The 12691-nt window shown below is 39.9% G+C and overlaps 1 pseudogene; it reads left to right on the top strand.

Annotated features, from left to right (window-relative positions):
- Positions 1-4117: 4117 nt before the first annotated feature.
- Positions 4118-9418, top strand: LOC148725682 (uncharacterized; annotated as a pseudogene).
- The last annotated feature ends 3273 nt before the right edge of the window (positions 9419-12691 follow it).

Raw genomic sequence — 12691 nt, 5'->3', positions numbered from 1 at the left:
TCCAAGAGCCTTCAATTTTGACAATAATAGGTTATGGTCAATCAGGTCAAACGCCTTCTTGTAGTCAATAAAAACAAGTCCAGTGGCTTTATCATTGTCAAGGTTAAACAGTAACTGGTCTACCAATCGAATAAGCGTAGTTTCAGTGGAGTGCGATTCTCTAAACCCTGACTGGAGAGGGTGGAATAAGTCATTCTCTTTCAAGAAGTTAACTAGGTATTCACAGATGTGTTTCTCCAGCACTTTCGAAAGAATAGGGAGCACAGAGATCGGTCTATAGTTATTCTTTTCATTCCTACTGCCGTTTCCTTTAAAAACAGGGGTAACTTTTGCGATCTTCTAGGCATTAGGGAAGATCCGTGTAGACAGGCAGTGGTTCAGTAACTTCGTCAGCGATGGAGCAATTGCTGGAGCTGCAATTCTTAGTATTTTGGCGCTGATGCCGTCATCTCCGGTGGCCTTATGGGTTGGGATAGATAACAGTAACTCTACAACTCTCTTCTGAGTTGTTCTTGGAAGGTCAAAAGCACTATTGCCTTGACTGATAGAAGTCATCGTTGGGGAGTCAGTCAGTGTGCCAAGCCCAAGTGCAGCAACCAGTTTCTTCGGTTGATCAACAAAAAACGAGTTTAGTATCTCAGCAATGCTTTGGTTATCCGAGATATTTATCTCGTTTTCAACAAGTTCCTTTATGCCGTTCTCAGCCCCTTTGTCGTCCTTCGAAAGACACTTGATTAGATTCCAAAGTTTCCTGGAATTGTTCCTGTTTTCAGTGACTTTATCTTTGAAGTAGGATTGTTTTGTACTTCTGATAAGTTGAGTCACTGTGTTTTTCGCTCGCTTAAACGCATAGGGACTGTATTTAATTAAAGTGCACCTGACCCCTAAAATTTTTTTTCACTTAAAAAAATCTCCCTGCTTTGGTGAGTATTTCTTCGAAAAATTGTTGGATTTGGTTAAATCCTCATTTTTTTAATTTTTATCCGAATGGACCACGACCGCTTATGGGACCCCTTATGGCAAACGTTTTCCTGTGCTCCATTGAAGAACAACTGGATCGCAACAACAAGTTACCAAGTTTCTACAAAAGGTACGTCGACGACACATTAGCCACGATGCCAAATATTCAAGCCGCAACAGCCTTCCTTTCAACATTGAACGAATGCCATCCTGCCATACAGTTCACAATGGAAATTACTGAAAACAACAAGCTTCCATTCCTCGGTATGATGATTGAGAAAAACGGTTGCCACCTGACAACAAGCGTATATCATAAACCAACTGATACAGGACTGCTCTTACATTACCAGAGCCATGTCGATCAGCGTTACAAAAGATCTCTGCTGAATACAATGCTGAACCGAGCTTACCGCCTGTCATCAACGAAAGAATCTTTTACGAAGGAATGCCAGCATCTCAAGCGGATGTTTACTAAGCTTAAGTACCCATTGAAACTCATCAACTCAGCTATCGCCTGGTACACGAGTTCTACGATCCAAAGCCGTCACGAAACCCCAACTGAACTTGACGCGGCTACACAAAAACCTGTCAGAATAACTTTACCATTTAAAGACCAAAAATCGGCCGACACAGTAAGACATCAGCTGAAAGATCTTGGCCGGAAAATCGGAACTGACCTACAACCAGTTTTCACGAGTCGTAAGATCGAGGGAAAGCTCAAGATACAAGAAGAGAAGCCCGCTTTAATTAACCACCAATGCGTTGTTTACACTTTTAAATGTGATTCATGCGATGCGGATTATATCGGTTATACCACACGCCATCTTCATCAACGCATAGAAGAACATAAAGCCTCTGTCATTGGCAAGCATCTGAAAGAAGCCCACAGTGTAGCGTCCACTAGCCTAGAGGAAATGTTTTCCGTTCTCAAGAAATGCCGCGGAAAAATGGACTGCCTAATTCACGAAATGCTATTCATTCGCGAACAAAAACCAAAGCTAAACACGCAGTCTGACTCAATACGTGCAAAAGTATTTATTTAAACATATACTGCACGATCTGACATGCTAAACACCAATAACAATGAACGCTCATTATTCTAATGAAGTTATCACATTTTATTTGTATATAATCTCTGAGCTACAATTTTACATCAGTTTTAACATTTTACTTGATAATGAGGTCATGCAGACTTCGAAACGTCGTAGTTTTTTACCGTTAATTTTTTAATCAGTTTGTTGTAAATATATTGAAAAATTCGTTGCTGGCTTACAATGCTGGGTTCAAAATTAGACTTGACTTGAATTTTCTTGAAAACTGGACGGTGAATTTATTTTAGATTTTGCATACGCCCTTTGACTGTCTTGGTCTACTTGACTGTTAAGTTTAAGAGTGTTGTAGCTTTCCGTTTTTGAAACATACTACTAATAAAGTTAGAAGAAAATGTAGGCAGCCTACCTAGAGGCGTAAAACATAGTCTACTTGGCAGATGAAAAAATGATTCTGGCCTAAGCGCGGCGGCCATGTTTGTTTGTTTGTGTTTTTTTTCTTTTTGCAACTTTTAAAAGTCCCGGGTAAATTAGAACCCAGTCTGCGCGCGCCAAAGAAACTATATCCAGCCTCCTTAAGTTGCCTCCTTAAGCAATTTCACATGATTAAATGCAGGCTTGGACGGGACTCGAACCCAGGCCCCTTAGGTACTTGTCCGGCACTACTGCATGTGAGCTGCGAAGCAACACGTTGGAAGACAAATTTGACCGCTTAGATTTCTTTGTTAGGAGTTGCATCGCGCTGGATATTTTCACTCGTTTTCGCAACTTTCGAATAGCTGCTGCAAACTGCCTCCGTATAGTAGTGTTTGGAGATTGCTAATCGTACTTTGGTATTAGAGCACTTCAGAGGCTGTCCGCGTAAGAACCGACCACTCGAATTTCGGCCGATCACAGAATTCCCTCAAATTTTTACTTTGAGATATTTGATCTATTCTATCGGAGAAATTGTATTTATTTGGTTCGTAATGCTTTTTTATCAAATTTTTGGCGACGAGATGCGAGGACGGTCAAAAACAAAGAAAAGTGTTGATTTCAGAATTAATTTTCAGCGTTTCGCTGGAGGCTGTAAAACCTTACGCATTTGTTCAAATAGCATAAATCGGACATTTGGTATCATTTTACATCTCTTCTGTTGATTAGTAGCAAAATATGTAAATTCTGACCAAACAAAGAATTGTGCTGTTTTGAAAATACCACACAAACAGCACTTTCCAAATTTGAGCTAGTGTGCTGTTGTTCCAAGACGCTTTTCTCAAAAGTATAACGGGATCTGGAGTCCTCACCACTGTCCGTGTTTAGTACTAGGGCTGGTGTGCCGAAAACAATAAAAACATTTTTGGCAACTAGTCTTTTCGAGCTACAGGAGCTCGATGAACTTTACTAATTTTCGATGTTCAAAGTGCATATGACTTAATTTATGCATATTCGTGGTTACTCTATTTCTCGCTCGAAATCAATGTTTGAGGCAGTGCTTATTCTCAAAACTAGCACGGCTGTTTTGTTAAGGTGACGATGTACATAAACTCATCCAAACTTGCCCTAAATTTAGCAATTACGAAGGTAGAAATGAACATCTGTGTGACATTATCATTTAACTGTCTCATGCGGGCTAAAACATGTTGACAAAATTCTATTAAGTTAGTCTTGACCGCTGTCTTATGCTGTAAAAAACTAATATTGCTGTCAGTTACAGATTTAGAAACGTTAATTCAAAATATGTAGAACCTCATGTCTTATCTGTGCTTGAGAACATCTCCACAAGAATGGGTTGATTCAGTCATGTGTCACGCTCTTTACATTGAGAATCGATATCACAGATCCATTTTTGACTACATCGCACGCAAGTATTTTCGAGTTGTCGAAAGAAATGGTTAGTGTCAGGAGTATTACTTCTTTTTATTTCAATTAACACCAAAATTTACCTTATCGTGTAAAAGAAAATGTAGTTTTATGGAAACCATATCAGTTTCGTAAACTTTACCCCGTTTACGAGGGGTTTTTTGACCTATTAATACTCTCGTACAGTAGACTCGACGTGTGTTAAAGCAAAGCGTTTAATCCAAAAATCTCTCTCCTTCGTCTTACAACGGATGTGTAAAAAAAACTCTCGAAATGGTGGGGCCCAAGTGTTATATATGGGGATATCACGTAATAGAACGTCTAATCGGATCTCTCATTGGTCGTTGCTAAGTGATAATCAATCAAAGTTCGTTCAAGGTTACCTCAATCACTGGTGTTAATTAAGAAACTAAACATCTGTTCTACTCAAATTACGAAGTCTCCGACAATCAGCAGTGTCGATTTCAGGCAGAAGCTCGTCGGAATGTCCTTGTTTTTAGGTGATACAGCTAAGTATAGTACAAGTATTATTCATTTTTATTGCCGTCTTTTGATTTTGAATATCACCTCCAAATGTTATCTTTTTTATTATTTCCTTTATGTCTTGTTTTTGCGCGTGTGTGTTTTTCCCTTAGTGTTTCATTAATTGGGCTAATTTGAAATAATTTAATTTGCAAATGTTTTGAGTAAGACGTCCAAAATATTTACTTTGCGACGGGAATAAGCTTTTTATAGAGAAGATTTGGACTGTTTGCTTCAAGAATGGCAGAATTGTGTTCGTTTTCAAGTGTTATAAGTGGAAAATGTGGAAATAGTCGAGGGTGTACAGATTTTGTAGCTTTGAATAGCTGTAACGCTGATATCAGCGCACATCTCTTTAAACACCACTTGTCGAGGGAAACTAATATTTGCAAGAGCTGGTCTGTTAGATATCACTGAGGTACAGTTGGAGAAGATGATGGTTTGTCCTGCTCATCGTTATGCCTTGGGAAAGTACTGGCAAGCGCCGAAAACCTGCCAGTATCCTAGACATTGTGGAAAAAAATCAGCGATATCTGGAGCACATGTTGTTAATTTCAAAATAGCTAGAGATATAAAATATATCGTGGGAAAGACCGTGCCTGTTGGTTCGCGTAAGTAAAATTGTTCTTGGAGCCTTTTTTACTGATATGTATACATATATATTACTGTGCTTTCTATGACGTGGAAAGCCTAGGAAGACACCCCTTGCAGGGCTTGATTGTAGTCGCTACGGGTACTGCGCAGATTCCACTAGGTTTCATGTAATTCGGCACTGTTTTCGATCTCACTGCTTTTAATCGTTGCGAAATATTACAAAAGTGCAGATCCAGAACTCATATCATTCTGGCTTATTTTGGGAGAAACAATGCGTTTTGTTATTGTTTTTGTCTTTCAAGAAGGGATATCACGTCGTTATTTAGAGGTACCCTGAAATGAGGTTGGGGCGGGGGGGTTGGGTTGAAATTGGTGGTGGCTGGGCACGAATCTCATTTTGCCTCAAATGAGATTCCTAGCGTCAAAAGGGCGGGGTCAAGCTCAGCTCGTTAATTTACGATTTTTCCTGTTAAAAAAACATGTTTTTCTGTGAATTACCAGCAATTTGCGCAACCTGCAGAGAGAAACACCGCCAAGACATTACTCGAAAAAAGGATTGGCTGTACCCTGAGGAAACTGGACAACAGGTCCTATCTCAAAGGTGTGTTGTAGGAACGTTCTGTTTCTTTGTTAGTTAGTGTATTTTTCATTTCCTTGACTTCAAAGGCAACCAGGTAGATTCCCTTTATCGTTTCTGTTTTTTTTTTTTTTTTTTTTTTTTTTTTACAAACCTGCTAAAGAGGCTGCGGTTGAAACCATCGGTCGCATGGCCATGACCCCTTCGATTCCATTCCTTGAGGCTCCAACTACACCAGGCTGGACTCCAGGATCAGAAGGGGCCTCTCTTTTGACACCTTCGGTGACCAATGTAGTTCAATCCTACAACACAGCCCCGGACACTATTGCGAATCTTAGTGAACGAGAGGTAGAACGCGAACCCCTTACATTTCAATTAAAAACTCCCTTGCAAAATCTGACCAAAAGGGAACAATTGAATATAGTGCAAAAGGCGAGAGAAGACTGTTTGCTTGTGTGTAGTGTAATTGCGCCGTGCAGTGGAGAAGAGCTGTTCCAATCGACGGTTTCAGTCGAAAGAGAGATGTACGAGGGCCCAGTCCCAGATAATACTGTGGTCCCGATGAGTACCTACAAGAACGCGAAAACAAGAAATTTAAGGAGGCAGATTCTTAGTCTTTACGCCCATAGATACCCTATAAACACGCTGAAAAAACTTCACTTGCCCTATGGAAAAATCTCTACTTGGGAAATCAAGCAGGCACGTTCTCACGTAAATCTACACGGGCCCGGTACTATCCCTGAGACCACAACAAAGCATCGTGTACGCCTTGATATGGGCAAGGTAGATCACTTTGTAGATTTTTTAAATAGACCGTATTTTTATCAAGATGTTTCTTATGGTAGCAAGATACTTGTCCTAGATAATGGCGACAAGATAGAGATGCCAAACGTGGTAAGAACCGTGACTAGGTCTATAATGATTGAACAGTACTTGGAGTATTGCAAAGAACAATGTCACGAGCCTCTGAGTAGGTCCACAATGTTCAAAATATTAGAAATTCGAGAAGCATCTCAACGTAAGTCACTGCAAGGCCTAGATAACACTGCTGCCGATGGCGCGGCGGGCTTTCAGACACTTGAAACACTGGTTGAAACTCTTGAGAAAGGAGGAATGGAAATGCAGTGGTGCCTGTATGTTCGTCAAAAACTACAAGATGCTAAACGCTATCTCAAAACTGACTACCGCCTGCACTGTCAACCAGATGACTCCACTTGTGCTGACCACTGTCGAAGGTTTGCGCTACGTGATCCTGTAGAGCCCGACTTTCAACATCAATGTTCGCATGAGCACCAATCCACTTGCGGTGACTGTCAAGTGCTGAAGAAGGTTTTACAAGATGTGAGACAAGGAATCGAAAGTTCATCCTGGACACCTTACAACTTAGACCAACGAGAAGATCTCCTGTATGACTTCAACCAGGCCCAGGAAAATATCTTGCTTTGGAAAGCGCATATCATGCGCTCAATAAACCAGGAGAAGGCGAAACAAGGTGCACTATAGTTACCACATGCGGAGTCTGCTATTCTGATTATGGACTGGGCAATGAAGTTTCTCCAAATGAAATATCGTGAGAAACAATCCGACTGGTTTGGAAAGCGTGGGATAAACTGGCATATATCCACCCCCATATCTAAGAATGCCACCTCTGACAAACTGACGTCGCACGCTCGTATCTTCGACTCGTGCCAACAGGACTGGTATGCAGTATGTTCCATTACTGAGAACACATTGGAGGTTGTAAAGAAGGAACACCCCCAAATTAGTGAAATTTACCTAAGGAGCGATGAAGCAGGATGTTACCACAACAACTTTATCTTGTCGGCCGTTTAGAGATGCAGGGAAACGAATTGGTATTGTAGTCATGCGATATGACTTTTCTGAACCCCAGTATGGAAAAGATGTCTGTGATCGGATTCTTTGCCCGATGAAGTCAACAATCCGACGATACTGTAACGAGGGACATGATGTAGTTTCTGCCAAAGATATGCGTGCAGCACTCTCAGAGCGTCCTGTTAGGGGTACAACTGCCTGCGTTTGCTCAATAAACGAAACTAAAAAAACACTTGAAGTACAAAAGATACACGGTTTTAGTAAATATCACAACTTCAAGTTTGAGGAGGAAGGAATGCGAATATGGAGAGCTTATGGCATCGGGCAGGGAAGGCTGATTCCTTACCAAGATTTAGTCGCCAGGCCTCAAGGTTCTACATGCCTCGTTGTTGATGAAAAATTCTTTCCGCTGAAAGAGACTCGGCTCCATAAGGCGAAAAAAAAAAATGATGGTGAACAAGCGAATGATCTTTTTGCCTGTTCTGACCCAGGGTGCAATATGGTGTTCAAGAAATTCAGTGAATTAGAAAGTCACCTCGATGTGGGCGACCACTGCCAAATTCTCCGAAATTCTGATACAGTGTACGACAAACTCAAAAGAGACTGGGCGGAAAAATTCCTCCGTGTTAACGACGAGGAAATCGACAGCGCACCAGTAAAATCTAGTGACGAGCGACAGCACAAGCGAGAAGCTGGTAGTCCTAGCAGTGATATGCTGCTTGGTTGGGCACTACATAAGCCACGAGGCCAGGAAGCCCTGCGTTTCACTTCTTAAGTTAAACAGTATCTTACAACGAAATTTGACCTTGGAGAGAGAGCCGGTACGAAGGCAGATCCCGGAAAAGTAGCTGCAGACATGAGTAGGGCAAGAAACCCAAATGGTTCCCGCATGTTTGAAAGGAAGGACTGGCTAACGAAGACTCGAGTGCAGGGGTTTTTCCTCGAGACTGGCGGCTGCAAGAAGAAGACAGGGAAGCCGAGAAATTGAATTGGAGGAAGTTTACGCTGAGGAAGAGGAGCAAGAAAGACGTGAAAAGTTGGAAAACGTTGCCGGCCAGCTTGGTCTAAAGCACCCTATTTGCTATGATTCATACTGCTGGTGTGACCTCTCACGCGATAAGAAACTTGAAACTTTCAGCGTAGTCATGCTTAAGGAGATGCTTAAATTTTTTGAGATTCCGTATGGTTCCCGAGATAGGAAAAAAGAACTGGTAACTAAACTTTCCACATTCTTAGAAGGATGTGACTGTAACTGATAAGAAAAGGTCTAAACTAAGAATGTAGAACATTGTTTGATCCATTTTGATTAGGACTGGTTCGGCGTACTCGGGGTTTCAGAACATATCGAGGAGTAGAGCTTTACTTTTCTGGTAGCAGAGAGACTAGTTGATAAAACAAAGAAAATATAAAAATGGAGGAAAATGGCGAAAACGTAGAAGCATAGCTGCAAATGCTTCCGTCGACTCAATCAATCAATATATTGAAATCCATATAAGTCACGCAATGTAATTGAATCTCTCCAAACTCGTTTACTTATAATTAATCTATAACAACCAAGTAAGAAATAGTTACTTGAATTTAAAGAGACAAATAGACGGTGAATCACCGGCGGGGATTATCGAAACTAAAGAGAAAATTTAATTCATTAATCTTTTAGTGGCCACTGATTTTGTATTTTACTTTTTTTACTTTACCTTTTACTATTTGACGGTATCACGTAAAAACACAGGCATTTCAACCTGCTTGCCACCTAAAATCGACATCGTCATAATTGACTTCAAACAAATTACTTGTTGGTCCACAATGAGGTAAATTATAGAATAAAAATAAAATAAAGATAGGAAAAGTATCACTCTTGACACAAACCTTTTCTGTGCAATGTAGTTAAATTTGAATCCGTGACATTTTCAATGTAAAGAGCGTGACACATGACTGAATCAACCCGATCTAGTGGAGATCTGGTAAGACATGAAGTTCTCTTCATAATAACATATTTTGAATGGGCGTTTCTAAATCTATAACTGACAGCAATTTTAGTTTTTGACAGCATAAGACAGCGGTCAAGACCAACTTAATGGAATTTTGACAGGTTTCAGCCCGCATGAGACAGTTAAACATAACTTCACACAGAAGATGTTCATTTCTACCTTCGTAATTGCTAACTTCGGGGCAAGTTTAGATGAATTTATGGACATCTTCACCTTAACAAAACAACCGTGCTAGTTTTGAGAATAAGCACTGCCTCAAACATTGATTTTGAGCGAGAAATGGAGTAACCACAAATATGCATAAACTAAGTCCTATGCACTTTAAACATTGAAAATTAGTAAAGTTCATCGAGCTCCTGTAGCTCGAAAAGACTAGTTGCCAAAAATAATTTTGTTGTTTTCGACACACCAGCCCTAGTACTAAACACGGACAGGGGTGAGGACTCCAGATCCCGTTATAATTTTGAGAAAAGCGTCTTGGAGCAACAGCACACTAGCTCAAATTTGGAAAGTGCTGTTTGTGTGGTATTTTCAAAACAGCGCAATTCTTCATTGTTTGGTCAGAATATACATATTTTGCTACTAATCAACAAAAGAGATGTAAAATGATACCACATGTCCGATTTATGCTATTTTAACAAATGCGTAAGTTTTTAGAGCTTCCAGCGAAACGCTGAAAATAAACTCTGAAATCAACACTTTTCTCTGTTTTTGACCGTCTTCACATCTCGTCGCCAAAAATTTGATAAAATAGCATTACGAACCAAATAAATATAATTTTTGGCGACAGATTGGATCAAGTATCTCACAGTAAAAATTTGAGGGAATTCTGTGATCGGCCGAAATTCGAGTGGTCGGTTCTTACGCGGACAGCCTCTTCAGTGTTGTATCAATTGGATATTAACTCCATTTCTGATGGGTTTAACAGCAAGTCAGGGATCGCCTTGTACAACCCTGTCATTTTAAAATGCTTGCAAATGAATTCGATTTATAAGAGAATTTTGAGAACGTTGACAGAAATTCCCTTCTAGCTCTTTGCTCCGTCGCAAAACTGATTCTCCTCCAGGAAGACGTTTATCCATGTAATCTAAGTTACGTCTTTCACTTGACCTTTGAGAATTAGTTGATGTTTTTGTGGCCAATTTTTGAGAAATACCCTTGGTGAAAGATAGACCTGCAACGCTCGTTACCCACAGTACAATATTACCTGGGTATGATCAAAACTCAGTGGATGTTTTGCTTCCATAACACCATCCTTTTCATCCAAAACTGCTGTTTAAGTCTCCGACAAACTCCATCCTTTTTTTACCACATTCGGACTAATGCATTAATTTTATGCCCAACATACCCTGTCTAACCTACTCTGGAAAGTGCAGTACATCAAGGAGACAGAAAGAAGACTTGAAAGTTTCCACCTTGCCGATAAATTCTTTAAAACCGTGACTTTCTTTGTCTTCAATGAAAGCAACTCTGGAAGTCGAAATCTTTTCCACTGATCACAACGTGTGTCGTTCTGTTAATGTATTTTCGTACACTTGTTGTCGTTGTCACAATTATCAGATTAACTGACTGCTCTTGTTAATGAGCACCTGATAAACTTTCTCATTACAACTCCATTTTGTTGAGATCCCTGCTTTTCCAAATCTCAGCAGTAAATTTGCCTTCTTGAATTATAAGCTGATGATCACCAAAGTTCTTCCTCTGCTACAGGATTTTGAATTTGCTGGCCGATATCATAGTACTTGCCACTGCAACCATCATCTTATTACCTTCGTCGACATGCACTATTACTGGCATGTACAGAATGCGTTTATTCATTCCCTACAGTTTTGCACTAACTGGACTTCAAGTGTGTTTTTTTTTTATCAAATTTTCCTTTGTATACCTAGGAGTTGCTGATGTAGGGCTACACCGTTTTTCCTATTTTTTTGGTGACCTGCATTTTTCGGTCGAGTGCAGTTGTTGAATGGCTTCTTTACTTCATCTATTACAAGTTACAAGTATATAACAAGTTTGAAATACAAAATAAGATTCGCGAAAGACCACAAGCTGTCGAAGCGAGCAGTGGTTTAGCGCATAACAATATTTAAGCCAAATCTAATGAGAATACAGATATATAAAATTAAAAGTACATTTTATTAACTAAAGAGTATCTCTATATGTAAAAGTGTCGTAATAAAAAAATGATAAATAATCACTGTCAATTACAACAAACAAGCGAGAAAAAACGTGTATATGACTAACTAAACGACCTCTCCGCTTACCTGAGAAAAGCGATCTAAATGCAAAGAAATAAAATTAACTGATTACCGTATTAACAAACATTTAAATAAAAAGAGGAATATGAGAAATTGTAGTAGTTTAACTAAGACGATCATAGCCAACTTAAACAGCAATGTGAATCATTACCAAAATATTAACTGAAGTATTTTCTTTCTGTCATCATATCTAAGGCTACCACTGACAATGACTTTTCTCAAGTTGATACAAACACACTTCATAACATTTCTCCTGACTTGATAACCTTTTCCGTTGTTTCAGAGTTTTGTCCTCTTTGCCCAAAGGTCTCGCCGGAATTTTGTTTGTAACCTTTCTTTAACATAAGATCTGAGTAAGCAAATGAAAAGGGACTGTGTTGTTATTTCGTGTTTAGTGGTAGGAGCATTTTTCCCATTCTAAAAAAAAAACCACTTTCACACGTTGCGTTTTTTAATTGTTTTGCCTGTCCACACGAAAACGCAACAGTGAGTTAAAACAGAACCATCTTTGATGCCAGCATATGCATTCACTGGTGTCTTTCGCTAATTTGTAGGCAGAGCCTCGCCCGACTCATTCTAAAATTCTCACTCCACAGCTCCTGGAATGACTCTTTGGTAGACAAAGTTGTCCCACCACGCACACACGTCCCGGTTGAGCCCAAAACTTTCCAGGCCTTGCTTGTTGACCTCTATGTAATTGTTTGATGCCCCCTGTTCTCTACACAGGCAATGAGAGCAGCCTGATTATATTGCGTCGTCCTCTTGCATGATCTTTAACATTTCAAAACACAAAATACAACTCTAAATCTGCCGTGATGCTTGCAAAATCCAACACAGTGACGTAATTGTTTTAAATAAACTTCCGCTTTCATCGGAACATACAGATAAAACAAAATGGCGTTTTTTTAAAACTCGCAAGGGAGATTTGAAAAGATGCGTTTTTGGTGACTGTTTTCAGCGGATACGTGTTGACGAAAGGCCCAACCTGAAACAATGAAACGAAAACTGATACATGTTGGACGGAGCCTTATGAAACACAGCGCCAGTCTAGGTTCCACTCTGTGCTCG

This window comes from Stylophora pistillata, chromosome 8 (assembly GCF_964205215.1).
Source record: "Stylophora pistillata chromosome 8, jaStyPist1.2, whole genome shotgun sequence".
Classification (NCBI taxonomy): domain Eukaryota; kingdom Metazoa; phylum Cnidaria; class Anthozoa; order Scleractinia; family Pocilloporidae; genus Stylophora; species Stylophora pistillata.
This window is presented reverse-complemented; position numbering and strand designations above follow the sequence as displayed.